General features: G+C 47.6%; 1 long non-coding RNA gene across 1 annotated transcript in view; it reads left to right on the forward strand.

Annotated features, from left to right (window-relative positions):
• The first annotated feature begins 379 nt into the window (after window positions 1-379).
• Window positions 380-9,844, forward strand: part of LOC119368576 — a 31,264-nt gene continuing 21,799 nt past the window's right edge. The window contains exon 1 of the long non-coding RNA XR_005176682.1: window positions 380-916. This is a non-coding gene — a long non-coding RNA (uncharacterized LOC119368576). The remainder of the gene's footprint in view (window positions 917-9,844) is intronic.

The raw sequence follows: 9,844 nt of genomic DNA on the forward strand, positions 1-9,844 counted from the left end.
GCCCGCCTGCCGGAAGCAGAGCCCCTCACGTGGGGGGCTGAGCTAGCCGGCCGGCGGGGCAGGCCGGGCTGGCGGGAGGAGCGAGGGGTGGAGGGGGCCGGGGGAGAGGGGGGAGGGGGGAACGGCGCGTCCTCCGCACAGTCTGCCCAGCGGAAGGGAGCCGCCGGGGCGGAGAGCGAGAGGGCGATCGGCTCGGAGGGCGGCGGCGGGGCTGCGCTAGGGAGGGCCGGCGGGGAGGAGGCAGGGAGGGGCGCCGGCGGCGAGGAGGTGGAGGCGGCGGAGGCGCCTGCGAGGGCGCCAGGGAAGTCGCTAGTCGCCATAGCCATCCAAGAGGCCTTTTGTCTTGATGTAATTGTATTCCCTATGTGACATCAGCCTCAAGAATTTGATGTTAATTCGTGGGTGCATTCACCTAAGATACCTTAGGTTGAAAAATTGTCACACTGTTACACTTCCTTCTTCTATTGGACAACTCCTTTACTTGCAAACTGTAGATCTGAGGGGCACATCTCTTGGCAGAAGTTTACCAATCACCGCATGGGCTATCCCTACCCTAAGGCACCTTTACCTTGATTCTGGATCTTGTGGAATCATTAAACAAGACCCCATGCCACTCCTAGAGAAGCTTCCATGTCTTGTGGTGTTGCATCTATGGAATTATCGGGGCCCGACTATGCACTGCTCTGCCCAAGGATTCCCTCAGCTGCAAAATCTGGAACTTCATTTATTTAGTACCGAGTGGACGATAGAGGTGGGGGCAATGCCAAGGCTCTCCAACCTGAACCTTCTGAGTTGCGGGATGCACAAGCTCCCCCAGGATCTGCTGAACCTACAGTGCTTGAAGAAGTTGGAAACTAACCACTGGCGGCTTAAATTTGACAACACATGGAAAGAACTGAAAAAGAAGGGATGCAAGGTCAGTTAGCTATGCCCCTCCCCACTCGCCTTCTATTCTTTGGTGTTTTAGTTTGAGTCCTTTTTGCTTTCAGAAAGCAAGGTGTTTTGTATTTACAACGACGAAAGAGCTTCTGTTTAGAGTAAATTGGAGTTTCCTTCTGTCCCTGCCATGTTTGTTTGGAATACAGATAATACCCGGCGCGTTGCTGCGGGAATTTGTAGCTATGCTATGAGCGAGAAATAGTAAAACCTATGAAAAGAAATATAAAATATGTTTATTGAACCTTTGAATGATACGAGAAGTAAGACAAATCAATATATTGCATAGTATCTCCAAATTTGCGTAAATTACAATGCATCACCAACATGAAGACACGTAACATATATTTCGATGCGATTTAATAATTCAAGATAATATAATTTTGTTGTTTATTAAAGTGATATTAAAGTGCATCAGAGCAAGAAACAAATAAATTTCATATTGACTAGCAAGCCTTACAATCTTAATGCGGCGGGAATTAGCTTGCATTCTCCACCTTGATCCACTTACTAAGCAAAAAATAACCAGGGTATACAAAATGTCATGGTTCCGGAGTACACAAATGTATACTCCATTTTACTACTTACATCTTATTTAAGCGTCTACCAGCAAGCATAGACCAATTAAACTGAAGGACAATGAGAATACACTACCGGACTCGCGGTCTATGCCTACGGCCAGGTGCCGTCGGCATAGGCCCCTAAGCCGTCGGCATAGATCTATGCCGACGGCTGCCGTCGGCATAGCCCCGTCAGTGTAGATCACGTCAGTGTACTCCTGTCAGACCGTCGGCATAGGGGGCTATGCCGACGGCCCTGGCGCAGCCGTCGGCATAGTTTAGCCGTCGGCGTAGTTTTCCGTCTGATGGCAACGGACGGCGCCGTCAAAACTGCTAGCGGCTCAGGAGGCAACACGTGGCAAAGATATTCCTACGGCAAAGCCGTCGGCATAGCTTAAATCTATGCCGACGGCTTTGCCGTAGGCATATCTTTGCCACGTGTCGCCCCCTGGTTTAACCTGGCGGCAGGGCTATGCCTACGGCAAAGCCGTCGGCATAGATATAAATCTATGCCGACGGCTTTGCCATCGGCATAGCCCTGCCATGTGTCGCCTCCTGGTGGCTCCTGAGCGTATCTATGCCGACGGCTTTGCCGTAGGCATAGTTTTTTTTCCCTGTTTTCTCTTTTCCAATTCATTTGACAACATTTCAAAACAGAATAATATGAAATATGACAGTTCATCAACATCATTTAAACATAGTCAAGTTCATCGTCTAAAGATCATCACCGGCGAAAGTCCACGAACATAAGCGTAGTGCAAGACATGAAACATCATAAAAGTTGAAACATGAAAGACATGGCACAACGGCCGCATACACGGAATCATCATCGACATCAAGCACCACCGAGTCCACCTCCGCCAAAACCACCACCACCACCGAGTCCACCTCCGCGAAAACCACCACCTCCGCCAAGTCCACCCCCGCCAAAACCACCACCAAGTCCACCTCCGCCAAAACCGCCACCGCCAAGTCCACCTCCGCCAAAACCGCCACCGCGACCACCATCACTCTGCCAGATCGGAGTGACTGGGGTCGACGAAGCAGGAGTCGAGCCACCGGTCTCCTACATGTTTGAAAGAAGATTCTAACGGTAAATATGACATGATAGTGTTGAATGAACGAGAACTAGTTTGTCATTAGTTAGGCAAATTTACTAACCGGAGTATCACCGCCTAGTGCCAGCCATTCCTCGAACGTGGGAATGTGTGGGGCGTCTCCCGCAGGTGGTGGTGGGGGTCCAACTTGTGGTGGCTCCGTGCGGTTAGTCCAAGATGCCAACATAGCCTGGATGTTAGTTAAACAAGTCCACTTAGAAACAAGCCGTGATCAACAAAGTTAGAAGGAATGAAAGTGCAAATTTGAGCTTGGTTTAAGAGGGCAAAACTAACCACCATCACTTGACGGTTGTAATCATCGTTTGCCTTCACTCGTTGCAAGTACTCCCTCACCTCAATATGCCTATGCTCAAGAAAGGCCTGATATGCCTACAAAATTGAGGTTGTTTCTAAGTGGGCAGTGGTGAAAATAAACTAAGAAAGATAGAGACAAAGAAGATAAGGGGAAGTACTTACAGCACATTGGCGGACTAAGGGAGGCTGCGAACGCCCCGTACTCTCTAACGGGCTCGGGTTGGTAGCTCGAAGCCGTGTGTACGAGATCGACGGAGTGATCAAGCCATCGAAACACGGATACGGGCCATGGGACTTACCCTGGATGGCCACCACTGCCGTGTCGTCGATCTGAGACTGGGCGACCTCAGGAACGGGAACATCCGGATGCAACTTCTGATAGTTCTGAGTGTAAGACTCCAGGTGTTGCTCAGTGTTGCCGTAGTACTGGCTCTCGCCCTCCTTGCGATCACTTCGCTCGCGGGCCAGCTTCCACGACTCCATGTCTGAGAGCGGCCTCTGCAACTTGTCCTCCTGCAACGTCAAACATAAGTTAGCCATACATAAGAACATGACGGTAAAGAAGAACCAAAATGCATCTTTCATATAGATATACCTTCATGGCCTTGAAGCCCCAGTGGTTCCTGTTTCCTTGGCCGTGTGTCCCGTCTTTTCCATGGTTAGCCCGGGCCTTGATGCTCTTGGAAACAAACTCTGGATCGTCACCAACCCACCTATCCACCAAACACGCCCATCCGTCATGCCTTCCATAGCACCAACGAGGAACAACCTATGCAAATTTTGGAAGCATGACATGTGAGCACGAAACATATAGTTGACTCCTTGAAACAATGAAAAGTCAATAATAGTTACCATCATGAACTGCTCCCTGCTCAATGTAATTTTTTGCATCTGTGCTTGAGTTTTGGTCATCTTTTGTTGCAGGTAGATGTGGTAGTACTGTGAGACGGCAACCCAACGCACCTCCTACGGCAACTGACGAGCTTTCTTCTTTGCAGATGCAAGTAAGACCATGTCGGCTCTGGCCTTGTGCTCGTCAAGAACTCTATAGAGTTGCTGCAATCATGCATAAACCAGAAGCAAACAAGGCATGAGTTGAGTGATTCAATGATAAACTATGAACGAAACTAAAGACAAGTGATTCAAAAGGGAACTTACCCAAAATTTGGTGATCACGGCCTTAGCGGCCATCCCGTACTCCGCGTTGCTGCAAGCCTCGTAGTGGGCCCAGCTTGTGGCCAAAACACGCAGCTGTGGGTCCCTGTCTGGCCGCGGGCAGAATAGGCCAGGCCAAAACTGCTTCAACAGGATAGTGAGAAGGCCGTTCGGTTTACGGCCCTTTCCGCGAAGGATCCAGTTACTGCAAAAGAATCAAAGGGTTGCCATGTGTACAATAAAAAAATGTTGTCATGTGTTGAAAGTATGATTGAGATGCACTTACTCTGTCCGCGCAGGTTCAATAAGCCACTTGTCTGCCTCGATAGAAGGTGGTGTAGGTACTCCGGCATTACCACACAGCCACCCCTGCGGAGCACCCGGTGGCAAGTCACCCACAACTCGGGGTCAACCTCCCCTCCACCCTCCTCGCCCTCCTCAGCCTCCTCCTCCTCGGCCTCCTCCTCCTCGGCCTCCTCCTCCTCGACATCAGGAATATACTCCTCCTCCTCAGACTCAGAAGATGCATCAGCATAGGAGGGCATCGAAGAAGACCCTCCTATTCCGGACACGGCCCGGAGTTTTTTGGCCCGGTTGCCTCTCCCCCCACCTCCTCGTCCTCTAGGGGCTCTCCCCCCACCCTCTCCTCCTCTAGGGTCTCCTCCCCCGACCCTTCCACCTCCCTGTGAGGTGCCATCCTCGCGTAGTCAGGAGGGAACCTTGTGGGCTCGTCCACTCCGAGTAAGTCCTCCTTTGAGTTTACTGAGGAAACTGGCACCGCTGGACTTGCCCATGATTAGTAAACCTGCATTGAGAAGAGAATAAACAATTAGTAAGGATATAAAAAAACAAGCATACAGGAAAGACATTAATAACGGAAGAGAACATTATTAAAAGAACATACATTTTCTAGAACCCATATGAATCATCACTATTGTAATCTATTTGTCGACCGGTCTCATCCTCATCGTCACTATCCCACATATCTTCTTCGTTGTCTGACGGAGGTGGAGGCTCTTCCTCATCGTCAGCGTCAGCGTCTTCATTTAACTTTTCAAGCATAATTATGTCTCTTTGATTCACAACTGCCTCACCATCAATCCAGGCGCCGTCGTCGTTTGGTTCCAGGTCAACATAACCCAAGTCATCATCCTCCTTGTTTCGGACCACGTCATCATGTTCCTCTTGAAAGAACACCCCTCGTATGTCATGGGGTTTATGTTGTAGTAATCATCATCGTTCGAGTCCGGTAGCTTACCATGTGGCGACACCTTGAACACAACTTCCCAACCCTTTAGGTACTCTTTCTGGCATGGGTAAGGCAGATAATATACTTGTGTGGCCTGGGTAGCGGCGATAAAGAGATCAGCTCCGGCATAGACGGTTGATGGTTTAACTTCAACTAAACCAACAGAAGGCGTATGTCTCAGACCCTTTTTGGGGTCGAACCATCGGCATTTGAACACAGTGAGACTTAGGTGTTTACGGCCACATTTGAATGTAAGCTCGTATATTTTTCCTACCCTTCCGTAGTAATCTACATTATTATCTCCTTCGGTGAAGACTCCGGTATTTATGGTTTTGGGATCAGGCCGACTGTTCTGGTGCTCCTCTGTATGGAAGCGATACCCATTCACATCATACTTTTGGCATGTCATGACGGTAGGGTCAAAACCCATGGAAACCCATCTCAATTCTTCATCCATTGATTCGTTTGGATCATTTCCCTACAAGTTTAATTGAAATTATAGGGTGCATGAGTTTAATTGGAAGTGTGAAATGGGTAATAGGGAAGTGTGAAATATTACTTTCTCCATGAACCACGCAACGAAATTTTTCCTTCCATCAGCACCCTTTCGGAGAAGAGCAAGTGCCTCCGCTTCAGTAGGAGGCAGCATTCCCGTCCACTCTTCCTCAACGAATCGACTACAATAAGAAAAGCGGTATAAGAACTAGGCAAAGTGAACATAACGAATTGACTAAAAGAATGGTGCAAAGGTATTACCTCATCCACTCATCCTCAACTTCCTTGATGTTGTGCAAGATATAGAACATGACATCCTCCCACTCATCTCGTGGCATGACATAAGATGTCGAGCATCCAGCCCCGCCACCTTGCCCGGTGAATAGAGGCAACTTGGGTTTATACTTGGGTTCTTCTGTATTGTATCGAGACACCTTATTGTGCAACGTGGGAACATGGTCCGGATAGTAGGCTGTCCTGAGGTCTGCCACCTCCTCTAGGATAACTGCCTCAGCTATGGAAGCTTCAATCTTAGCTTTGTTTCCACATTTCTATCTCAGATGCTTGTTCTGTCTCTCAGGGCCGTACTACCAATGATACTGCACAGGGCCCCCCAACAATACCTCGTTCGCAAGGTGCAAAATGAGATGTGTCATCGGAGTAAAGAAGCCTGGCGGGAAGATCTTCTCTAGCTTGCATATCAACTCCGGCGCCTTCTTATGCATTTCTTTTATCTTCTCAGGACATACTTCTTTAGCACAAAGCGTTCGGAAGAAATGGCTTAACTCCGCAAGCACAGGCCAGACACGCTCGGGAACATAGCCCCGAACCATCACCGGCATAATCCGCTCAATCCATACATGATAGTCATGACTCTTGAGCCCGGTCACTCTGCCCGTTGAAAGATTGACCCCCTTACTTATATTCGACGCATAACCATCAGTGAACTTCACGACGTGTTTCAGCCACTTGAATGCCTCCATCTTATGATCCTTTTTAAGTACGAAGTCAGCATCTGGCTTGAACCAAGATTTTCGACTGCCTGTGGGAGGTTGCATGTGAAGACGTGGTCTATCACAAATATTCTGTTGATCAACTCTAGCATTAACATTATCCTTTGTCCTATCAGGAATGTTGAGGATCGTGTTAAAAAGGGACTTTGCGACATTCTTTTCGGTGTGCATCACGTCGATGTTGTATGGAAGTTTGAGGTCCTTAAAATAGGGAAGCTGCGTGAAGGGGGTAATGTGAGTCCAGTTGTGCGTCTCACCATATCCTTCAAAACGTTTTTTCCCTTTACCGATGCCTTTGCCTTTGCCTTTGCCTTTGCCTTTCCCTTCACCGGCAGGCTTAAGAGCTTTGAGCTGAGCAAGCACATCCGCACCAAAAAACGTTGGAATCTCGTTTACTTCATGGACAACTTTGCCTTTTGTGAAGTTCTTCTTGTCTTCCCTATCAGGATGGTCTGGAGGGAGGAACTGTCGATGCTGGTCAAAGGCAACATACTTGCCACCATGAAAATCAAGGCCTGCATGCACACTGGGCAAGGCATCTTTCCACTTGTACACCATCCGCAGAACAGGGCATAGCCAGGAAAGTCATGCATGCAATACTGTAGCCAAACTTTCATCAAGAAATTTTTCTGCAGATGCCGGTCGTATGTCAACCTCGGGAAGTACCAAGAATGTTGCAAATCATCCACCAATGGCTGCATAAACACACTCAAATTCTTCCCTAGATATTCAGGCCCCGGAATTATAAGCGACAGGAACATGGTCTTGCGTTGCATTATGGCACCGGGAGGGAGATTGAGCGGAATAACAAATATGGGCCAGCAGCTGTATGGATTAGACGACATACCATATGGATTGAACCCATCACCTGTTATAGCAATTCTGACATTCCTAGCCTCGGCTGCTTCCTCCAGGTACTTTATATCAAATGACTTCCATGCTTCACCTTCTGATGTATGTACAATTTTTTTTGGATTGTACCTTTTCCCTTCCTTGTGCCATTTCATCATTTTGGCAGACTCCTCGGTGATGAAAAGGCGCTGCAGTCTTTTTATAAAATCAAGATACCGAAGAACCTTCACAGGGATTTTTAGCTGCCACTTCTGACAATGCTTATCGACCACCTCAATATACCGAGAGGAACCGCACTTCCTAAACAAAAGGCTTATCGACCAGAGTAGTTGTCATCCGCATACTCATGCCTAAACAAAAGGCAATTCTTTGGACAAACATGTATTTTCTCATAGTCCATGGAGAGCGCCTTCATGATTTTCTTCGTACCGTACATGGTTTTCGGCAGTTCATGGCCCTCGGGCAGGCTGTTAGCCCATACTCCCAGAAATGCTTCGAAGAAACCTCGGCTACAGCGGTACTCAGCCTTCACTGCCATCAGTTGCGAGATGGCATCCAGCACAGACAGCTTGGCACCCTCATAGAGAGGTTTCTTTGACGAGGCTAAGATTTCCAGGAAGGCCTTTGCGGTTTCCTCCGGCTCCTCCGGTTCATTCGCTGAATGTGACGGAGGTGTCGGCTGTGTAGCAAAGACATCATCTAGCATGTCTCTAACCCCATTGTCCTCATAACCAGCGACGCGTTGTCATATCACTTCCTCTCTACCACGGTCCAGCTGGGCAAAGTTTATCGGCATATTAAAGTTGGGCATAAATCCATTCGTGCGAAGGTGCTTAGTCATCGCACTCTTATCTCTGCGGATACGTCTCTCACATCTGGCACACGGGCATTCTGGCACCATCCTCATTGGACTACGGAATATCTCTTTCAAAAACACATCAGTTCTCTCGACCCACTCTGTTGTTACTTGATTCCGACGAAAAAACCCACTATACATCCACTGGTTATCTGCCATCTCTGCTTTATTGGAAGCCACACAACAAAATTAATGATTCATTTAAATTACACACATCAATATTTTATTTTTTGCAAGGTTGACAAGTAATCCACCTACATCTCTAATAGGTAAAGATGGGTCCTAATCCCACCCGAGAATGTGTAGATTGAGTACGGTCCATGCTCTACCCCATTCCGAGACAAAATTTCGGTAGCACCTCCCCGCTGTTCTCCAAATACACGTCTCGGCAAAATGCCGAGAGAATGTGCATCAGGAGAACAACAGGGAGGCGCCGCCGAAATCCTGTGTCGGAACGGGGTAGAGCATGAACAACGTACCCAATCTACACATCCTCGGGCTGTCCGTGGAAAGTGCTGGACAATCCGAAAGAGCTGCGGTGATAAATATGCAATTGAATGCATATTTATCGATGCAACCCTTTCGGACGGGAGACCTAGGTTACGCGACTTGATGTGAAAATTCAATCTAGTGACATGGGAAAAAGTGGACGAGGTCATGGAATTGTTGCTCACCCTCCGATGTAGTCGATCAAAGGAGAGGGACGATCGTGGACCAACACCTCCAACGTCGATGATCACTCCACAAAGATGGAACACCACAAATCCTGTTAATTACACCGAGTGAAAAAAAATTAGGTCATCACATCACATTAAGCATTGCTACTTTTAACTATGAAAAAAAATCATGTTTCGTCAAGTGTCAAATTTTGTCCTTCAATTTTTTTAGCAAGATCATCATGATTAAATAACCACTCATCATATCATAATTTTGTCCGGTTCAATTTTGTCAAGTGTCCAATTTTGTCCGGTTCAATTTTTGTCAAGTGTCCAATTTTGTCTGGTTCAATTTTTTCGACAAGATCATCATCATAAAAATAACCACTCATCTTATACCAATTTTGGAGCACAACTCAAATGACAAAATCATCATAATAAAAATCTAACATCCAACATCCATCATCTAACATCCATCTAACATCCAACATCCAACATCCAACATCCAACATCTAACATCTAACATCCATCGAACATCCAACATCCAACCATGCATTCATTCATCCATGCAACAGTAGGAAAAAAATGAAAAAAATGAAGAAAAAAAAAGTATCTCACCGAGAGGGGCGTGGCAGGGGGCGCGGTGGTGGAGGGGGTGGT

Source organism: Triticum dicoccoides, chromosome 2B, assembly GCF_002162155.2.
Source record: "Triticum dicoccoides isolate Atlit2015 ecotype Zavitan chromosome 2B, WEW_v2.0, whole genome shotgun sequence".
NCBI lineage: Eukaryota > Viridiplantae > Streptophyta > Magnoliopsida > Poales > Poaceae > Triticum > Triticum dicoccoides.